Source organism: Dermacentor albipictus, chromosome 9 (assembly GCF_038994185.2).
Source record: "Dermacentor albipictus isolate Rhodes 1998 colony chromosome 9, USDA_Dalb.pri_finalv2, whole genome shotgun sequence".
Classification (NCBI taxonomy): Eukaryota; Metazoa; Arthropoda; class Arachnida; order Ixodida; family Ixodidae; genus Dermacentor; species Dermacentor albipictus.
Window position 1 is genome coordinate 111,419,917 of NC_091829.1, and position 23,036 is coordinate 111,442,952.

The 23,036-nt window shown below is 45.5% G+C and overlaps 1 long non-coding RNA gene across 2 annotated transcripts in view; it reads left to right on the forward strand.

Annotated features, from left to right (window-relative positions):
- The window catches only part of LOC135919447 (uncharacterized), a 70,965-nt gene extending 53,263 nt beyond the window's left edge, over window positions 1-17,702 (forward strand). Inside the window, exon 3 of one of the 2 annotated variants that reach the window (XR_011508753.1) lies at window positions 17,593-17,702. This is a non-coding gene — a long non-coding RNA (uncharacterized lncRNA). Of the gene's footprint in view, window positions 1-2,861; window positions 3,016-17,592 lie in introns of those variants that run through there. The other variant, XR_011508751.1, reaches the window with a different exon arrangement.
- Window positions 17,703-23,036: the final 5,334 nt, after the last annotated feature.

Below are 23,036 nucleotides of genomic sequence, written 5' to 3' on the forward strand. Positions count from 1 at the left end.
AAAAAAGACTTCGTCTCTAAAATAACCTTAATTTAGCCAAGGTTGGCAGATATCCTATCCATACGACACCCCCTCCGTGGTCGTTTGTTGGAGTGGACCGAAATGTTTCACCTTTACGTGGATGTACTACGTCAGCGCTGGTGCATCGCAGGACGTCCTCATTGTCACGTGATCTACGGTCTTCAGAGCAAACCGACAGATTTGTCCGCCGTATTAATTCCAGGTAAAGTGTTAGATTGTTTTAAGCGGCACCAATTTTTATTGCAAAGCGTTCTTCTCTGAGTCCTTCAAGCTCTTTTCGAGCCTCTCTGGCCATTATCCTAAGCCAATCCCGAAGATTTTGCAGGTCAAGATCATTGTCAGTACAACTAATGAAACCGGAGTATCATTAATCATCGTCCACGAATTCCGCCCGAAATAATTGAAAAGCTTCGGGCCCCGAAAGAAAGTTCCTAGATCTGCATAAATATCCAATACATCATTGCGCCTCTTGAAGTGTTGCTCTGCATCAAACTCCTGATACCTCTTTCTCTACATTTATTGTTATGCTTGTAGCAAGTAGTGTGAAGGCGCGCTCGATTTGATTTGAGTTGTAGCGTCTTTAGCAAACGATAAAAAAAATTCCCGTTTGCCTTATTAGAGACATGTGCGTTCCCTCGGTTCTTGCGTTACTCCCAGAAGGCAATTCACTAGCTAGTTCACTCACTATAAACAATGGCTCTCGCGCAGAGCCTAGTAACTCGTTGCCTCGAGACCCACCATGTCGCCTTCACGGCGTCTGAATTCTCGGTCGCGGTGGGTGCGTTCCCAGAAGAATGAAATCCAGTCGTGCTCCTGTACTTGGATTTAAGTACACCGGGCGGCCAAAATCATTCCGGAGCCGCAGCAATACCACGTCCTTCATAACCCACTGTGTATCTTGAAGACTCTATACCCCAAATTTAAAAATTCTCCGAAATATATACGTCATATAATTACACACATGGGTAAGGCTGCCTCCTAGTTAGTGGATTGACAAATATTTCATTTCAGCATGCATGTTTGTACCAAACGCTGAATAGCTCGAAGTATTTTGAGTTGGCAATAGACAAGCACAGAAAAGAAAATACACCACTTCCTAATGGAGTTGTATGAACACTGTTTTACTTTAGCCACTGCCTCCTAGACTTTCTTCGTCCTTGAATTTTTGTTATATTTTTTGGCGCCACAACCCCGGACTAAAACGTTATCTAACTCAAACCAGTCTTATTCTTGCGATGGAACGATGCCAAAAGAATAAAATAATGCGGAGCGTTCCGGAACGGGCACAATTGAGATACTCTACTATACTCCAGATACACACCGATCTTCTTGCCTATGAGCCCGAAATGGTATCAAAAATGACGTTTTTGCCAGGGCTCAGTGCACATTCAGTAATCCGCGCAACCCACTCATGTTAATTTTTGCAATCCTTAAAGGTCACTAAGATAATCACATTGTAGGATAACGGTAATTGTTCTGCAATAAACTCTGACCTCGAAGAAGTTACTGCTTTTCTTCTGACTTTTCAAAGTTTTCACTCGAGGCTAACTGGTTACTCTTTAAAAACAAAATGCTATACCTGTCCACTAAGCATGTAGCGAACATTGTCGTAACCGAAAAGAAGTTATCCTCATGGTTCGACGTCACATTGAAACGACTGAACAACAACAAAAAAGCTTTTCCGTTCAGAAAAACGCTCCAATGGTGCATGTGCGTGAAGCCACTATTGTGCTATAGAAAAAGAATTTGAAAGACTCGCACACAAAAAACTTGCCTTTTTTTACAGACATTGCCCGCTATGTTACAAAATAATAATAAAAACATCTGAAACACCATTCATCCCAGCAGCCCCCAACCATTAGCATTGTGCGACTAATAATTCTTACGACTAATGTATTATTATGCTATCTTCTGTTATGCTGCCAACTATTTTACAGTTCTGTTGTAGTTACTAACCGAAGGTCCCATTTTCAGTATCAATACTTTGGGACCCTCATCTGTATATTACATTTATATACCTATGTTTTGCATACGAATAAACTTCAACTTCAACTTCAATAAAACCAGGCAATTCCCGGTGATCAGGACACTAAGCATTTGAAGGACTTCTTTTCTTCCATGATTGCCGCCGAACCAGTCGACAATTTACCTCCCTTTCCTTATATCGACGATACCGCGATGCCGGGCGTCAAATTTTGCCTGAACCGCATAACAAAACTAATCGACAAGTTAAAACTGCCTCCTTTGTGTGGTTTAGCCGGTATCAACGCCAAATTAGTGAAATATACGATATGAACTGCTAGTGGGATACTATGCCATATTTTCCAACAGTCACTGTCAACACGAGTGGTACCGGAAGAGTGGAAAGTTGGAAAGATTCACTTACTAGCATTTGTTCGAAACTCATAGAACATGTGATCTGCTCAAACATAGCCAAGTTCTTAGCCCTCAATAATTTCTCTCATTCTGGTCAACATCGCTCTCGTGCAGGACTCTCATGTGATAGCCAACCAACGTTATTCTATAACAATATTGGTTCCAGCCTGGACTTAAACGTACCCGTCGATGCTCTCTTAGACTTTGAAAAAGCATTCGATAAATTTCCCCATCTACGTTGACTCCCAAAACTTTCTCAACTAAACATTAGCACACCTGTATACGATGAAATTTGCAGTTTTCTTGCCAATGGAGAACAATTTGTCTATGCTAACACCCACTCATTTAACCGATCCCCGTAATCTTTGGTGTGCCACAAGCTACAGCTATTGGACCCCTACATTTTCTCGTTTTTAATAATGACCTGCCAGCTAATATCTCTTTTAACTTTCATCTATTTGCAGATGACTGCATCGTATATTGTTCCATTAAAAACAGCGCAGACAGTAATCTACAAAACTACCTCTACCTTATTGAGTCATGGTGTGGCACATGGTTAATGTGCATAAATATAATGGAAACTTCAGTAATATCTTTCCACCGCAGGCCGGATTACCAGCCAGCACAATGTATCATTTACGGCTCTGCAATATCATCCACTCAATCTAATAAATATTTTGGCATATCGTTTTCAAACAATCTCTCCTGGTCAAGACACGTAACTAACACAAACTCCGCGAATCGCGCTTTGGGCTTTCTTCATAAGCACTTAAGGCTCGCTCCTCCATCAATGAAAGTAATAGCTTATCTTACATTTGCTGGCCCGAAGTGAGAATACGCATGCGCTGTTTGCATGATATGCGCTGTTTGCAATCGCATGCGCTTCACGTATATGATTATTATTGCACAAGCGGTGCATCATCTCGTTTAAGGTCCCTTTTATCTACTTTCCATTCGGACTTGTCGGATGTTTATTAGGGTGTCTCAGTCTGCTTGCTATGGCCCTTTTAGTACAGGCTTGGGTAATTCTGGCCCAAGTGTAACGCTTTCTTTCTATGTATGGCGTATGGGACATGGTGAAAATGTAGGGGCTCGTAAGACATCTTGCGCCGGCGCGCCAATTTTTATCGCGAATAATAGGTCGTTTGTCACTGTACTCCAGATGGCAACTATCAACCACATACACAATCGACTTGAACTGTGCATATTCACCCTATATTGTGTAAGGAGCAAGATACATGTAAACTGGTAGCGAACTTTCCACAAGACCGCCCGTCTAGAATTATGGCAGCGTGCTGCAACCGTCGCTATGTGTATGTCATCAGGATCACTTCTGTAAAAAAGTAACGAAAAAAAGCGAGATGTCACTCGCGTAAACAAAAGTGAGGTCGAGATGATAAGCTCCTTGCCGCGAAGATATGAATTTCTTCAGGGGTCGGCAGTTCGACCGCTATGCCAGCAGTTATTTCTCTCTCAGTTTTGAAGTAGTCTAAGCTGACGCGCTACAATGTCATTAAACTATACGTGTAGCGTGCGTCTGAAGGTGACTATAATTAGGCTGTTATTGACAGCAATTGCTTCTGTACTTTCCTTAGGAACGTGAGAAAATAGGATGTGAATAAATAACAATGCTAGAAAAGCTTGAAAAGCAAGTTAACTTTTCTTTCCCTAGAATAAAGCAACTAATATACAAGACCAACCAAACCATTTGTTTCAACAGATCAAAAGTACTATCGCCAGCACAGCGGTAATTTATAGCATGCAAAACATTTTCGTCGAATAATCACAATACCATGCGCTGCAATCTTTTCATATGAAACAGTTGTCAGATACGACAACGTTGCACCATAATATCAGTTAGAAAAGACTTCGACTTATTAAATTTGCTGCGTGCAGGGCACCCAGAGACTATGTTACGGAGAGTGAACGAACACAACGCGACGTTTCTTCGCCCAGCACTCCGATTTTACCATCGCGCCGAGACAGATTGCGTCGGATGTAGCAGCGTGAACATGTATGATAACAAAAGACCCACACGCGGATTTTTCACCTCTAAATGCGCTCGCTCAGGAATAATTTGAAGTGAAACGTTGCTACATCATGAAAAAAGAAAAACTCAAGGAAATAAGAAGTTGCAGTTTTACCAGAAAGGAGAAGTTTATACTGCGATAGCAAATTGGCAGACAGCCATACGAAGTAAGGATAGCACTTCTATCGACCATATCAACTTGCAAAAATTCACTTGCTAACTAGATAAACAAGCCTTGTGCCAGCGCTCACAGCAAACATGAACACATCACATTAGATAACTGCGTACACTCGCTGTCGAAATGCTGCTGGCGTGACCATGCGTAGCAACAGTAACGACCGAAATGACATTCGTGCCGTCTATTGCTTCAATGCAAAGTGAGCGCCGAGAACACACAGCACGCGCAAACCTACAAGCTATGGATGCACCTAGACACTGCCCCCAACGCAGATGGCTCTGAAGATACGACCGTGCGACTGGGCGCAGGAGCCGCATACGCAGCCGCAGCAAGAGTATAACGCAAGCATCCTCCCACCCCACGCTGCCTCGCAACTAGGTTGGCTCGCGCGAGAAGGAAGACGGCGCTCTTCCTCTCCGCTATCCTCCCTTGCGGGCGGGTGAGGTTGAGCCGCAATCGTCGGCTCCCCTCGCACGCTTTCAGTCACGCATACAGTGTAGGGTGCACGGCAACGGTGTCATCGCCCTTGGACATCATGTTGACGCCGACGGCAGAAATGCGCATGCATTGTCAATATAATTGCTATCATGATAAAAAAACTCGCACAAAACCGCCACGTTCAACTAATCAACGCTAGTCCGCACGGAATGCCGTTGCATAGCTGGCTTGCCTCTGCAAGACATCTCTTGCACCAGAATCACTGGTCGGCGAGGGTCACTAAGTACGAACTTATACATTGTCAAATAGAAAAACATAATTTTTTTCCGTACACCAAAATTATTTGAAACGCAATATTTCGTTTTATGGCAGTATTCTGGTTAAAATTGTGAGAATTTATTTTGTGTTTTCGCTTAGGAGCTCTTGTTTCAGTGTTTGTTCTCGCCCAACCTAGTCGCCGTCAATTATGCACGACTATGTGATGTGTGCGGCAATAGGTTACTTCGCGACCTATTTAGATATACCGTGTAAGGGATTTTCTATCATGACATTAAATTTTCCGATTTTTTCGCCATATAATGTGACGCAAGAACGGAAAGCGACTGTCAAGAAGGAACGTATATCCCAACTAACTTCATACTGGCGCGTGTATTTGTTTGTCTTATGTTTATGTTAAAGAGGCGGAGGCAGCAGCAAGTGCTGCTGGCAGTTGTCGGATTGAATGACGACCGCTTACTTCGCACCGCCTTTAGACATGCATCATTGAAAATTCCAGGTGTCGTAACGTAGATGTTCCTCAACATGCGACAATAATCCATTAGCACGCCTACTAACTCATAGGCGAAAGGCCCGCCTTTTTAAAAGTGCGACTATGGCAAGAAATAACCTGTTATATGATATCGCGAGCGCATTGTCACGGAAAAGAAGAAGCACAATAACAAAGCCACGTATTGAGAGCGAATGAAACTCTCGTGCCAATGTTCTCTCACCAAGAGCAAGTAAATGTTTTTGCACAATTAGTGCTTGGGAAAAAGACCGAAGCTGCGCCACTTACCATACTCAAAGATGTCATGTTAAAAAAAGAACATTACAAAGACGAACTATAGACCTTCTCTTAGGTGTTGTAGTTTCCTACAATCATCTAACGAGTTTATCAACAAAAGTGGCAGGGAATTCCACTAAATGCTACTAGTCAGCATTTCATTCTCACTCCACGCTAGACTTTTGCTGCTTTCAGGAGCAAGCATTTGAAATGAAGCTAAAACATTCCGTTTGCGCTTATCTTTTCCGTATTTGTTCGCCCAAGTTTCGTGCATCGTACTGTCCTTTATGCGTCTGACTGTCCTGGGCTCTTCTACACGTGCTTGCCAAAGGTGCAGCCAGCCTATTGTTATCACCTTAGAGCGCAGCATATATCGGGTGAACCTCGAAAGATTGACGATGTATTGTGCTATTGGTGGCACTCGCAAAAGCGAAAATGTGCGGGATATCGTGGCATATTGCGCAACAGTTTAAGGAGGGGACGTTGCTGTAAGCACGCACCGAAATTGTGCTTTCACTTTCGAACAAGAGTATCTTTCATTACAGCTTGGGGCTGACATGCGTTTATGAAAAAAAAAACGTAGCCTAAGCCTAAACGTAGCCTAAGAACGGATAAGCTATAGCAACATCTTAAAGCACGTGGTGTCTGTAAACACTGTAATCGTATACGGCTTCCAGGAGGCACTTCTTCGGTGCCTATGAATTACATGGCGAAATCACAGCAAATAAGCTAGAAGTTTGGATCGTTAAAAAACAGAAAATTCCCGGCAGGACCAACCTTCGGTTGATGTCTTCGTAAGCCATAACTGGCGCATAACTACTTGATGCAAGCTGTAGATTTCAGTGACAAACCTGTACCTCAGGTGCCTTGCTCCATCTTGGAGAAAAAACGAACGATATTAGTGCGAAAACACTATATGCCCCACTTGGCGACAAACCGGTGTCGTCGTCGGCGGCATGACCGATCGACAGTGCGAAAAAATGGCGGATGGTGCAAATAGCAAAACAAGTAAGAAATGCTCGAATTGACGTCAAGTTTATTAGGGATGGTCCTGTAAACGATGGTAATTATTGGCTTGTCATCTCCACGAAACAACAAACTAACCAAATTAATCTGTTTGACTCAGATGATGAATTAATAAGGCCTAATTATTCCGCAGCAACCCTAAATGAATTCTTCACGTCGGTATTTCACGTCCCTAATCCCTGCACTATGAAACTTTTACCTGGCTTCTCGGCAAAAACAATGCCTAAAGTGCAAATAAACTCACATGGCACATCTAATCTAATTCGGTCTACTAAAATATAGTCCTCGGCTGTCTGAGACAACATAAACATCAAATTACTTAAAAGCACTATAACTCTCCCTACTTAATTTTTGTGCGTTATATTTAATCAATCCTTGAACACAGGAAGCGTGCCCGATGATTGGAAAAAAGCGAAGGTAGTTCGCATTATTAAAGCAGGAAGGTGCGATAACACTACTAATTACCGTCCCATCTATCTAACCAGTGTCCAATCTTAGCTCCTTGAGCACGTTATAGCAACTAACCTAATGGATTACCTAGAACAAATCATTTGTTTCACCTTTACAACACGATTTTCGTAAATGTTTCTCTTTCGAAACTCAACTAGCCGAACTTATGCACGACCTAGTAATACACATGGACGATCACCTTCACATCGATGCAATATTTCTAGATTTTTCAAAGGCCTTCGATCGCGCGTCTCAGAACCATCTTCTTTCAAAATTATTCACCCTCGGTATCCACCCCGAGATTATCAAACGGATTGATAGTTTTTTAACAGGTCGCGTTAAGTGTACCTATGGTAACAATTTTCAGTCAACCCTTACCAGTGTAACTTCCGGTGTTCCCCAAGGCGCACGTTTATCTCCTCTATTGTTTTTCAGTTACATAAATGACCTTCCCACTAACATATCAACGAAGCTGCAGCTTTTCGCAGACGATTGTGTTCTTTATAACCCCCTTCATACATCTAACGACACAAACGCCCTATACACGACCTTGACACTATCGCTTCTTGGTGCGAAAAATGGCATATGCCTCTAAACGTCACTAAATTAAAAGAAATATCCTTCACGCGCAAACACACTACCATACATCCCACTTATCGCATTAACTCGGTTCCTATTGGCCACACAGATATATTTACAAATATCAAGGTTCTCTCTCTCTCTCTACTAATATCTAGGAGTTTATATGACGACATCACTTTCATGAGTGAAACATATTCAAACAATTCGCTGTGAAGCTTCACGCACACTAGGGTATTTTCGACCTCACTTAAAATCCACATCGTCTGAAGTAAAAAAAAATACTAGCAAATTTAACGTATGGGCGACCCAAACTTGAGTACGCATCATCCATCTGGCATCCCTCGCAATCTTATCCCATCGACGACTTAGAAGCCGTACAAAACCGCGGTGCTTGCTTCATTACGGCACAATATTCAAGACTTATCAGCACAACCACCATTGCTCGCTTCACGGCGCGTAACTTCTCGTATTTGCCTCCTGCACACTTTCTTTTACTTCACCCAATCAGGACACGCCCTCTTAAAGCACCCGTTCAATAAAGTGCCGGACGAAGGCCATGAGCAGCTCATTCTTCCCTCATGCCGTAACACTTTAGAACGCACTACCGGATAACATTGTTTCGTGCAGCAACCGCAAAACATATCGCAAAAAATGAAACGATTTTGATAATGCCAACATAACTACCTAGATACCCCGCTTGTCTTATTAATATTTATTATCGCCTCGTTGGCACGGTTAATATGCTGCTTTTCCTTCTTTTTTTGTGATTTTCTATCCTTTTGGGTGCCTATTACAATCAATGTGGACTTTCTTATGCTACTTTCGTATGAAGCAGTGCAACTTTGAAGCATGCCCGCCCCCCCCCCCCCCTTATATTATAATACCTTTGGGGCCTTAAGGTTGAATAAATAAAAAATGAAAAAATGAAAAATGCAACCAAACAACGTCCGTGTACTGCCAAGGAAAACTCAGATATTGACAGCCCCATAGCCGAGGCTGAAGTTCGAGCGGAGTTCATCATGCTCAACACGAAATCCGCGCCAGGCTGGATGGAATCACCTATAAGATCCTGATCAATATCGGTGATAAATCTGTCTCGGCCCTCACCAAGTATGTTAACTGCTGGGAGCAGGGTAATACTCCACGCCAACGGCAAACCGCCTACGCTGTTATGATGCCAAAGCCGGGAAAGAAACGTCAATTAGGAGTCTCAGGCCTATCTCATTATTGACATGTGCTGGCACGTTCGTACGCCACGTCATCCTCACAAATCTAACTATATAAATGATAATGGCATTTACCTGGACCCCATGATCGGGTTTACACCAAAACTGTCACGAAATACATTATGTCAGAAATCAAACACCAAATAATAGATGCGGGACTTTTAACACTGGCTACCAAAGCAATCCTTCGCCTTTACTTTACGAAGGCCTAGGATAACATCACCCACAGGGCTATCTTAAAAAACTTAGAAGACCTAGGAGTGGACAAATAAACCCATGCGCATGTTAAAGACTTTCTGTCTGAGCGTATGACGCAAATAATATTCGGTATAGTTAAATCGAAGGACATAAAACTCGGGAGACGGGGCTCGCAGCAAGGATCGGTCTTATCTCTCTTTCTATTCAATATAGCTATCATTGGCCTTCTAGCAGAACTAGAAGATACTGGCGGATTACAGCATGACATATATGCCGATGATATCTCTCTTTCGGTAACAGGTGAAAGTGATGGGCAGATAGAGGAAACTCTCTAAACGGCGATACACACCATCGAGAAATATTTCACGGATAAAGGACTGAGATGCTCGCCGCAGAAATTGGAATTACTTTCATACCAGCCGACATGGAAGGGCTGTAAGAGTTCTACGGACAAATCACACATCACAATTTCTTGCAAATGGCAACCACGTACCCAATGTTGCAGAGTCAGAGTGCTAGGACTCCGCGTTTCAGCGAACTGTCACAACCGGGAAACAATCAGAACACTAGAAAACAGCGCACAACAAACAAATAGACCAACTAAGAGAGTAGGTAATTGACATTATTGGATGAAAAAGAAAAAGCTGGTACGACTAGTCCAAGCTTTTGTCATTAGTCGAACAGAATATGTAACCCCCCCCCCACCCCTCCCCAAATGTTTAAGTAGCAGAAAAGACAAAAATAGAAGGCATCATTTGACGGCCATTCAAACAAGCCATAGGAATGTCGACAAACACATCGAATGTCAGGCTCCTAGACTTTGGTGTCCTCAACAAGCTCGAAGGACTCCTGGAAGCTACGATAGCGCAATACGAAAGACTCACAGAAAGCCCTACTGGCAGACACATATTAACAGGCTTGGAATAAAATACACATCACAGTATGGCACTGGCATCCCAGTAAAAATAGCAACGTCAATCCAAATAGGTCGCCATGCTTCGGGTTAAAACGGTTATGGAAGAATTGTTACCGACATCAGCAAGGGTGAGTATGGTACAGCGACTGATCGGCGACAATGTTAGGAAGAAACAAACATTGGGAAAAAAGGCGGTTTTTAATTAAAGCGAGACCCAGTTAGATTAGTTCATTGAAAACAAACACCTATCAATTTTATATGTCCGTGACGGGTAAAGAAACGGCAAGTCTGTTATGTTTTCTTACTATCAATAAATGTGTTTATTTCACCACCTAACGTAAGAGTAAGAGTTGACGCCACTATGCCGCTATCACTTGCGATGCAACGCAGCTCTTGAATTGTACAGAAAGGCACGCTTGTAAGGTGCGCTTGTTACTATATGCCCCCTCGCACGCCATGCTAGTTTGCTTGTTGACGTTTGTCTGAATTTGGTGACGCCGGTAGCTAAAATCGTGTCTTAACCTGTTCATGAAAAAGTAACGAGTTACAACCACCAGATAATTGTTTAGTTTCTTTGGTGGGACTGCGCTGGCCGACGGGTTTGGAGTCCGATGACAGGACCAGCACTCTACACCTAAAGCTTTCGTCGGCCTCTAAGGAAAATATGTTTCCCTTGCAATATGCTGACCTTGCATCGCTTTGCGTGCTGAAAGCTCGACACGCCCGTCTAGTAGAATTGTGGGACATGAGATTATGCAGCTCTAGTGGCAGGCCAGTAAAACGAATTTCGCGCCTTCAAAAATAAAATGACGTCACTTCTTTTTTTAATGGATATGGCGTCACAATAATTTTTCATCCGCCCAAAGTGTTCCCTAGTCACACAAATGGCGCTAGGGCCCATGAACTTCTAGAGGCCCTCAATCTTCAGAAGTAGCCTCCTTACTAACTCATATATTATGCGCTTTTCCTCCAATAACAATTTTATACTCCCTATGGTGTATAGGAATTAACTATGGTTCACAAAGAGTAGCATTTGTTTTCATCAAACTTTGGAATTCATTGACTTTTAACATTAAATGTGCCTTTTCTATATCGTCATTCAAACATCAGCTTCACAATTTCATGTTTAAACTATAGCTCGGTTTATTGAATATGTCTTTTACAACACAATTCAGTTCTGTCGTTTCTAATACTGGTTGCTTCGTTTCTTACACCAGCTTAAGCATTATCCCTATTGTTTTATATTTCCCAGTGTATTATTATTATTTCGCCTCATTATGTATTTGCATTTGTATTTGCATTGCCGTATTATTATAATTCGCGGCCTTTTTGCTGTCAAGCAGTATTAGTTTTTCTTTAACTTTATAAAAGGTTCCCCCATAGTGGGGGCTTACACTATGGGACCTTTTTCTGTACTAAATATCAATATTTTTGTATGTGCACTAAGTATTCAATTGACTTTAAATTTCAAAAAAAAGAATAAACACTTCTCTCCTCCTCGGATCCTCTCCCGCACTCGGCGCAGCCTCGACAGTGGCGCCGCCTATGCTGGCCCTGCCGTAGCAGACGTAGGCGAACGCGATATCGGAGGAAATCCGCGGAAAAGTTCGTTCGAGCCTGCGGAGCTGTTTCTGAGTCGAGATTTTGCTTCGTCACTCAGTAAATGGCCTTTATAATGTCGTGTTGGAATGGAGCAAAAAATTGCGAAAACGACTTTAGCTTAGGCGCACAGACACCGCCTGCTGAGAGTTCGTGTTGCTGAAACACGAAGCATGCACACGGAGTGCTCAAATACGCGCGTAAGTTTGAGGTTTTGACTGCGTGATAGTTTGTGTACGTGGTTCTGTAGGTTCATTTACGTACCTGCAAAATAATTTCGTTCGTCCAGCTTGGGAAATTCCAACTGTCTGGGGCCAGCAATTCCTAGCAACAGGGCTGCTTCTTCTCCGCGCCTTTTACAGATGTGTGCAGCACACGCATGGGCTGTGGCGGCCATGAGCAACATTTTCACACGTAGACAGTAATGATAATTTGAACACCGTAACACCACATGAAGTCGTTATTTATGTATTTATTACAGTGCAAGTGGTTGGAATTTGATAGAAAGAACCAACTTGATGGGACAACTGAAAAGAGATTCCAAAAATAATTATCTCCCTCTCCCCTCATTAGTGCCAGTAACACTTCTGCTCTATGGCTTAGTTGTATTTGTACACCGAGTTCGCCTGTATTATTTTGCGTTTTAAGTTTTCACAGGGAAGTAGTGTTGCATTAATTAGAACACTCAAGGCACACAAGACAAAGAAAAAAAAATTGATTCTTGGGTTTTACGTGCCAAAACCACGATCTGATTATAGGCACGCCGTAATGGGGGACTGCGAATTAACTTTGACCAGCTGGGGTTCTTTAACGAGCCCCCAATGGACTGGACACGGGCGTTTTTACACATCGCTCCCATCGCATTTCGGCCGCCGCAGCCACGATTTGATCCCGCGACCACTTGCGATCAATCCGTCTGCGCGTATTTTCGACGCACTGGGCCAGCAATTGCAGTAGGAGCAGTCGTAGCGCGCTTGAAAGAAAGAAAAATATACAAAAGAGCGCCGCGTGCTTCCGCGTGACACAGATTGGCCAATAGGGGAGCGGAGGAGGCTGGGACGACAGGAGGCGTGGAGGAGGAAGCGCCGGGGATAGCGGGGTGGCGGAAAGGTTTAAGAATGGCGCTACTCATGGAAAGTTGAGGGGCTATATGAACTGACGATGAACTCTCGTGCTTTTAACTTGTGGACTTCTATGGAAACTTAGCTACCACGTATATTTACCTTGGGCATACCCCACAACGTCAAGAATCAGCTTATTATTCGACCACTGTCCAAAAACATGCATTTCGAACACCACCCTGAAACACGGGAGAAAAAGGCAACGTCTACACTCTAAAAACTAGAGAGGGTATCGCAGGAGTGAGGCGTCTGATTTACTCTTCAAAGCGTTGCTATACTCTCTCAAAATGCCGAGTGGAGTGAAATGCATTGTTCACTCCGTCACCAAGGAGAGAGTGAAATGTGCGTTTCACTCTCCCCTTCAGAGAGAGTAGAATGGCCGTTCTACTCTCGCGGCAGTAGAGAACAAAATGTAGCGTAATCTTCTCCTTCCTCTGTAGGAGGCTGGCCCCGAACATGGCGATGTATCAGTCGCGCGCGCTGAGCAAACACACCGTTTTGCTTCTAAGAGACCAGGCAGCCACAGTTCAAAGGAACGCGTAGCGAGCGCTCTACTTTTTTCACTCGGAGTAGCTCCACCGCGCACGCACTCAACGTCGCGGAACACAGCACCGGAGAAAGGTGATCCGTCCAGCGAGCAGCAACGAAGGCCTTCCAACGGAGATCGTGTGTCAGCAATCTCGCGTCGCCGGAAAAACGCGGCAGTCGTTCGTCATTCGTTGGATATAACAACAAATCCTCCACGGTAAGTGAATTCTAACTTAGATGCACATACTGCGTTTATGATGCTATCGCCAGGAAGTGGTCGCGGCGCTTAGCCGACGCAATTGACAACGGAATAGGGGAATAGGCATCGCGCGCTGTGTCTCTCGATGTCAATCGAAAAAGCCAGTCGCCGCGATAATGTGATTTTATCGCTTGCCGCTATCTGTAAGAGCTTTGAAAATCGCAAACGCTGCAAGAACCATGGTATGTTCAATAAGACACGGGTTGAGAGGACGCTTAAAATGGTTTGTTCACCAGCCCATGATTCCGAACTTATGCGGAGCGTGCTTAGCGTGCGTTTTGTGCGTTCGAATTTATTCAGTTTGGCAGTCTACTGTGTACGCAATGCTGTTGAAATAAGGAGTCACGTAACAGAAGGCGTCATTTTGCTGGCGGCATGCTTTCGTTAAAAATAGGCCGGGCGCTTCACGGTGTCTCGCCCATCGGTAATCTGCGACCACTGAAGTTACGTGCAGCACCAGTGCTAGGTAGAAACTTTGCCGCAGGCGTTCAGCTGCATGCTGCAAAAGTTCAGTTGCGCGCGTTATCTTGAACTTACTAAAAATGCATGAGGAAATCATGTTTTATGCTGAATAAAGTATAAGCACCATGTAAGCAATCTTGCGCGCAACAGCGACAAGCCATGCGATGGAGAGGCTGTCGCGTTCGCTCGTCGCCTGCAAGTCGTACGTGTACTCCGTCCGAGCGACGATTATGAGCGATGCCTCCCCGGTGTTGCCGGTATGAGGGCTGCAAACAATCGTCGCAACTAGCGTGACGCGCGCTTTAGTAATTTAAATTTATGTATTTTACTGTAAAAAGTAGCATAAAATATTTCCGTAGGTCTTGCAGTAGGTTCTTATTCTTGCACGTGTAAAAATTCAATCGTTTTCTCGTTTTGGTTAAAAGGGTAAACAAAAACCCGGGGCACTTCGCCGACCAAATAAAGATTTAAAAGAAAAGAAGACGTTTCGGCTCCCACACGGGAGCCTTGTTCACTGGTAAAATAAAAAATAAACAGGTGTTGTGTACGTTGTCCCATGCGCGGATTGCGACTACGTGTACATTGGCGAAACTGGTGACTTTGAAAGGCGTCTCAAACAGCACAATTATGACGTCAGAAAAGAAAATGTGAAATCCAGTGCCTTGGCTGAGCATGCCACTTCAAGCGGCCACACAATCGACTGGGGGAAGGCACGTGTCCTTGCCAGGGAAAAAGGGCTATCTCGACGCCTTTATCTTGAATCCCTCATGATCCAGACTACGCCACACACTCTGAACAGGAGCGATGGCAATCTGCCGTCAGTGTATGCGCGCTGCCTGCGTCACGTGTTCTAGACTATTTAAGCGAGCTGCTCGAGCACCTTTGTTTATTTTACCAGTGAACAAGGCTCCCGTGTGGGAGCCGAAACGTCTTCTTTTCGTTTAAATCTTTATTTGGTCGGCGAAGTGCCCCGGGTTTTTGTTTACCCTTTTAACCATGTTTCATCCCGACCAGACGGGCTTCCGTCAAACTCTGAACTTCGTTTTCTCGTTTTGTGCGGCAATCGGTAGTATTTGAGCGATGTACACCCAGTTCCACCTTCGCGCTATTGGCTAATTGCTCATAGCACTTCCGGGAGAGGAGCAACGATTTCTAAATTTCCAGAACCGAGCGATCTGTTCAAGCGACCGCCCGTTTTGTCGCTCGAAGCCGCCGCTCGTCGCCGTCGTTCACTAAATCGCTCTCATGGTCTTTAGCCCCTAAGACTGTACCGTTTTTGCTCATGTATTGAAATGGTGTGATTATATGTCTGATTTTATATCTCCTGTTGCAGTTTTCGAGGATGGTGCGAATCTGAAAGGGTGCTTATGTTCACGAACTCGGTGAATTTTCAAGCAGCGAGTTATGCATCGGCATCGAATACAATGGCTGCTGTGTGTAATTACAATCGTAGGAGCGTTTTGCATAGGCTTATTGTTTTGGACATGCTTGTGCATTTGCTAATATAGGTTGGCGTTTCAGAGTTTTGTCATATGAACAGCTAAATCACCATTCCGCTGGGGATTACAAGAGTAATGTGTACAGTCAACAGCAAAAGTTTGCGGGACGTGCGAGCGCGTGGCGAAGCGACCCTCCTCCCCTTCTAGCGGTGACCCCTGGTGTCGACACCAACGCCTGCACGCATGCGCTTCCCTCCCAGACTGCAAGCGTGCATATTTCCGCATTTCCTCCTTGCGCGCCGGCGATATACGAATGTAGCCGCGAGGTAGCCCTCTTGCAATATGCGCTGTGGCGGCTTCGACGGGCGAAACTGCGTGAAACGAGTTTAGAAGCATGAACTTGCGGCCGATTTTTGTCGAGTCATGTGCGCTGACGCATAGGGCCGGCCCGGTGGCGAACGCAACAAGTCATTTTTCTTTTTCTGTGCTTCACCTTCTCGTGGCCAATTTTCATTGTTTATTTCTTTTTACGAACGGTGCGTTCTACCGCAGAAGAGCGTGGCAGAAGACGCGCTATATAGAAGGAGACCGGCAAGACAAAAATGGACAATTTATTTCCGTTGTATACTAAACGAAGTTCTGCCCTTCGAAGCCGCCACGGCGCATATCGCAAGTGGGCTACCTCGCGGCTACATTCGGATATCGCCGGCGCGCAAGGAGGAAGCGCGGAAACATGCACGCTTGCAGTATCGGAGGGACGCGCATGCGTGCAGGCGTCGGTCTCGACACCAAGGGTTCACCGCTAGAAGGGGAGGAGGGTCGCTTTGCCACGCGCTCGCACATCCCGCAAACTTTTGCTGTTGACTGTACATCTTGATACTGCATGGCAGATCAAAATGTGTTTATCGCTTTAATATTTTTAGTAGCGAAATAAAGTATCAAAATGAAACGTTGCTTCAATTCTGTGTTACCAGTCGTCTGTCGTACACACACACAAAAAAGCGTTGGTCTATTAGACTAATAACTGTGGTCTATAACATGAACTTTTACATGCCATCAAGAATGTAAAGTGCTAAATTTCAAACTGCAGCAGTAGTCGAGTCTTTCGAAATGAACTCCATTGCGCACCTCATAAATGAAAATAAGTTCATGCCTTTTAGTAAGCTTAGATGCAGGCCGCAGGGAACTTTCTTGTTATTATTGAAATGTGGGTAAGCTTGCCATAACAAGCCTCGTTGCCCTTTATTATAGGCACGTCCAGCCAAATTCATTCAACTGGAGGACCATATTTTCATCCCTACTGAGCATCATGTTTGCAGATATGATTCTCAAATTATGGCTTGAGCAGCGGCACAACCAGAGATGGTGTGGGGGGCACACTGGGCACGTGCTTAGGATGTGTCACAAGTGGTGTTTGCGACGCAGACTAATTAATGACAGACCTATGACATCTGACAATGACCAATATTCTATTTATTAGCAGGAGTATTTTAACATTGGTGTCGAACGAGGATGAACTGTCCGTTATTTCTTTTTTGTTTAAATCTAAAAATGGAATTGACTGTTGCAGTCATTTAGATGTCGTGCATGCATTTCAGTAGGAAGACTAAGAGCTAAGACTTTGTTAGTGCCATGACCTTGACTGTCTTAATGTTGGTTACTCCATGTGCTGATGTTGACTTTTGCACACGAAATTTTTCAGGAGCCCGCTTTGTATACCGCAACATGGCAGCTGCAAGGACACAATGATGTCAAAGCGCCAGCCCAGCGCGACTTCACGAAGTGCAGAGGAGCGCACACCAAAGAATCAAAACACATTGCCATGCAATTTGGACAAGAAAATGAGAATTTGGGTATATTGGGTGTACCATTTGACTGAATGCCAAGAAAATCAAAATACAGTATGTCACAAGAAGATGAAAATTCTCACGTGCTCCAGACTGTCATCTTAACATGGTTTATTTATGTAATGTCTCTCATGGGAAAGTCAGAATCAAGTACGCTCTCTGGAGACAAACACATAGTAGTTAGTGCCAGTGAAAAGTTAGAAATGTGTTTTAAAAAAAGCTGATTACTTGTGAGAAGTGTCTGCCTTTTGTCTTGCCTCCCAACAGATATATCCACGTGATAAAAAATAGTGGTACAATGAAATTGCATATTTGCTTAGTGACATGATACATACTTGCGATGAGCACGGCACCTGTGTTCACTAAAAAGCAACAGCTCATGATTGGTTAGGCTCTTGGTAATTTTTAACAGCTGTAATAGCTTACATTTAAAAGCATGTGAATGCAAGTGTGCATATAGAAACCACTGTGATTCTGTATTGTAAATGCTGACATGAAGGAGGCCGATTTTCATGTCTTCCTTTTTATCTATTTTTTACACTTAGGTTTAGAATTATGGCTTTTAGGTTCCAGAAAAGGGAAGCGGGGGGGGAGGAAAATCCAATGTTTAAGAAGTCATTTTTGTTTATGTGCATGCTCATGAAATCTGTTAATTAGAACTGCTTGAGCCTCCCAAAGCGAAAGCCAGCAGGAATTAAGGCATTTAACTGTACACTGTGGTGCGCACCTTACGTCTTAGAAGCGGGAGAATCACTTGGAATTGAAAATTATTTTCAAAATGTAAAATTGTGGTTTCTTCAATCTACTTGACAACGAAGTATGCTAGTAGAGATAGGCATAAGTTCAAGGCAAAGAACTGAGAGCATCTGAGTAAAACACTTGTTCATCAATTGGCGGATGTGAACATATAGTGCTAAGCAAAAGCTTCTTAGTTTCTTGGCTTCTGCAGACATAATTCTTCTGGACTTAAGATAGAGTACACAGTGAGGTGATGTATTAATCTTCCTAGACACATATGTACTTGTTTTGAAACGAAGATTCTGCAAGCGCGATAATTTTTTTTTACTTTAGCGCATCTTAATCACTTCAGCAGAAAAAAGCTTTGGTTTCAGGTAGTTGGTTCTTTTTGCAAGTATATGCACAGTCGCATGTAAAATCCCCGTGCATAGAGAGGATATATTGTCACGTGGTAGTGGCGGCGAAGAAGACTGAAGAAGACGTGTCAATACCCCCCTCTTAAAAAGCATCGTCCTGATGCTACAAATATAAGAGAGCGAAACACAAAAGGACACTTATTAAACATAAGTAACAAAACAACGAAAAGTCCAAAGGTCAGTTACGCGAAGCCCCAAAGTTCATTAACGCTGGTAGTACGGCTTGACTCGCACAACGTGGACTATTTCAGGTTGTGAGCGCGCCGCTGCGATAGCGAAATGCCGTGTGGCACGACCTCATATTCCAGTGCGCCAATACGTCGGATGATCTTGTACGGTCGGAAATAGCGACGCAAAAACTTCTCGCTCAGTCCTCGCCGGCGTATAGGGGTCCAAACCCATACACGGTCACCGGGCTGGTACTCGACGAAGCGTCGTCGGAGGTTGTAGTGTCGGCTGTAGGTCCTCTGCTGGTTCTTGATTCGCAGGCGGGCGAGCTGTCGGGCTTCTTCGGCGCGCTGGAGATACGTAGCGACGTCAAGATTTTCATCGTCAGTGACGTGCGGCAGCATGGCGTCGAGTGTCGTCGTCGGGTTCCTGCCGTAAACCAGCTAAAATGGCGTGATCTGTGTTGTTTCTTGCACCGCCATGTTGTAACCGAATGTTATGTACGGCAGAACCGCATCCCACGTCTTGTGCTCAACGTCGACGTACATTGCTAGCATGTCGGCGAGGGTCTTGTTCAGGCGCTCCGTGAGACGATTCGTCTGCGGATGGTAGGCAGTGGTCCTCCTGTGACTTGTCTGGCTGTATTGCAGAATGGCTTGCGTGAGCTCTGCTGTAAAAGCCGTTCCTCTGTCAGTGACGACGACTTCTGGAGCACCATGTCGTAGCAGGATGTTCTCGACGCTAAATTTCGCCACTTCGGCTGCGCTGCCTTTCGGTAGAGCTTTAGTTTCAGCGAAGCGGGTGAGGTAGTCTGACGCCATGACGATCCACTTATTTCCGGATGTTGACGTCGGAAACAGTCCTAACAAGTCCATCCCAATCTGCTGAAAAGGTCGGTAAGGAGGCTTGATTGGCTGCAATAATCCCGCTGGCCTTGTCGGTGGTGTCTTGCGTCGCTGACAGTCTCGGCATGTCTTGAGATAACGGGTTACATTGGCGGTTAGGTGCGGCCAGTAATACTTTTCTTGTATCCTCGATAGCGTCCGGGAGAAACCGAGTTGCCCAGCGGTCGGATCGTCATGTAGGGCGTGCAGTACTTCTGGACGCAGCGCCGTCGGAACAAGAAGAAAGTAGTTGGCGCGGACTGGTGAGAAGTTGTTCTTCACGAGTAGGCTGTTTTGAAACGTGAACGAAGATATTCTACGCTTAAATGCCCTAGGGACAACGTCGGTGTGCCCTTCCAAATAATGGACAAAGGCTTTTAGCTCCAGGTCCTCTCGTTGTTGTTCGGCGAAGTCTTCAGCGCTTATTATGCCAAGGAAGGCGTCGTCATCCTCGTCATCTTGCGGCGGCGGGTCAATGGGGGCGCGTGATAGGCAATCGGCATCAGAGTGTTTTCGTCCGGATTTGTATGTTACAGGGATGCCGTAATCTTGTAGTCTGAGGCTCCACCATGCCAGCCGTCCTCAAGGGTCCTTTAAGGTAGCTAGCCAACACAACGCGTGATCATCGCTGACCACTTTGAATGGCCTGCCATAGAGTTAAGGGCGAAATTTCGCTGTAGCCCAAACGATGGCGAGGCATTCCTTTTCGGTTGTAGAATAATTGCCTTCCGCTTATGACAACGACCGGCTAGCGTAAGCTATCACGTGTTCATGACCACCTTTTCTCTTCACTAGCACGGCACCGAGGCCTAGGCTACTGGCGTCAGTGTGTATTTCGTTATCGGCGTGCTCGTCGAAGTGCGCAAGTACGGGCGGCGACTGCATGCGTCGTTTGAGTTCTTGAAATGCGTCGGCCTGTGGTGTTTCCCACTTGAACTCGACGTCAGATTTAGTTAGCTGTGTCAGCGGCTCAGCGATGCGTGAAAAGTCCTTGACAAATCGCCTGTAGTAGGCACACATGCCAAGAAATCTACGCACTGCCTTCTTGTCGATGGGCTGGGGGAACTTTGCAATGGCAGCTGTCTTCTGTGGGTCGGGGCGAACTCCAGACTTGCTGATGACGTGGCCTAGGAACAGAAGCTCATCGTAAGCGAAGCGGCACTTTTCTGGCTTCAGAGTGAGCCCTGATGACTTGATGGCCTCTAGTACTGCTGCAAGCCGCCTAAGGTGATCGTCAAAATTTCCGGCGATGACAACGACGTCATCCAAGTAAACGAGACAGGTCTGCCACTTTAATCCTTCTAATACCGTGTCCATCACGCGCTGGAACGTTGCAGGCGCCAAGCACAGTCCGAATGGCATAACCTTGAACTCGTAGAGGCCGTCGGGGGTGATGAAGGCCGTCTTTTCGCGATCTCTTTCGTCGACTTCTATTTGCCAATAGCCAGACTTGAGGTCCATTGACGAGAAATAGTTAGCATTGCAGAGCCGATCCAATGCGTCGTCAATCCGTGGGAGGGGGTATACGTCCTTTTTCGTGATCTTGTTCAGACGACGATACTCGACGCAGAAACGTAGGGTTCCGTCCTTTGTCTTCACCAGGACAACAGGGGATGCCCACGGGCTTTTTGACGGCTGGATGATGTCGTCGCGCAGCATTTCGTCGACTTGTTCTCTTATAGCTTCGCGTTCTCGCGGCGAAACTCGGTAAGGGCTCTGGCGGAGTGGTCGAGCGCAGTCTTCGGCTATTATGCGATGCTTGGCGACTGGTGTTTGTCGAATCCTCGATGACGTCGAAAAGCAGCCTTTGTATCATTGGAGCAGACTTCCGAGCTGGTGTTGCTTAATCACAGGGAGACTTGGATTAATGTCGTAGTCTGGTTCGGGAACCATGGTCGTCGGGGTAGATGCGGCGGAATCCGAGAGGACAAAAGTGTTACTGGTTTCGAGAATTTCCTCGATGTACGCGATCCTCGTGCCCTTGTTGATGTGCTTGAACTCCTGGCTGAAGTTTGTCAGCAATCCCTCTTGCGACGCAAATTTCGCCGTCTAGCAGTAGACGTTGGTCGCCTTCAATGACGCCTTCTACGTCAGCGGGTGTTTCGGTGCCGACCGAAATAACAATGCTGGAGCGAGGCGGGATACTCACTTGATCTTCGAGCACACTGAAGACATGGTGACTACGAGGGCTCTGCGGCGGCATCGCTTTATCTTCCGACAGCGTTATTGACTTCGACTTCAGGTTGATGATTGCGCCGTGTTGGTCCAGGAAGTCCATACCGAGAATGACGTCTCGTGAACACTGTTGGAGGATAACGAAGGTGGCAGGGTCCGGTCATGAATGGTTATTCTTGCCGTGCAGATTCCAGTCGGCGTGATGAGGTGTCCTCCAGCGGTCCGAATTTGAGGGCCTTCCCATGCAGTTTAACTTTCTTCAACTGCGCGGCGATGGGTCCACTCATGACGGAGTGATCGTCTCCTGTGTCCACTAAGGCGGTGACTGCGTGGCCGCCCAGAAGCACGTCGAGGTCGGTGGTTCTTTGTCTGGCATTGCAATTAGGTCTTGTTACGTTTCGCCTACGACGCGCGGTATAGCCGGCGCGGATGCAACAGACGTCGGGGCTTCGTTCAAAGCGGCGGACATTTTGGCCCGTTCGGAGCTGCCGCAAAGCCTCCCCGCCAAGCGCGTCCAGGCGTGTTTCAGTGCCACGTGTCTTTATGTGTGCGTGCGTGTGTGTGTGTGTGTGTGTGTGTGCCCACGCTTGTCAAAGCGCGGCAGCCGGGTGGAGGAGCTCCCCAAGTGTGAAGCGAGGAGGTCTGACAGGCGCCGGCCCGGCTGATGCGTCACTACACTCGTCTCAACATGTCTCCCAGCTCGTCCATGCCTCGCTGTCACGTGGCCTCATCCCGTTCTTCTTGCCCGCGACGCCGAGAGTATAAGAGCAGCTGCTCCCGGACGCGAAGAGAGAGGCTCCGATTTCTTCTGTTGAGTAACGTGCTCTCCCATCTCTCCACTTCGGTCGACCTGACCGGTCGCTCTGTTGCAATGCTAGAATAAACAAGTTGTTCTGTTAGCAGTCGACTCATGCTTTG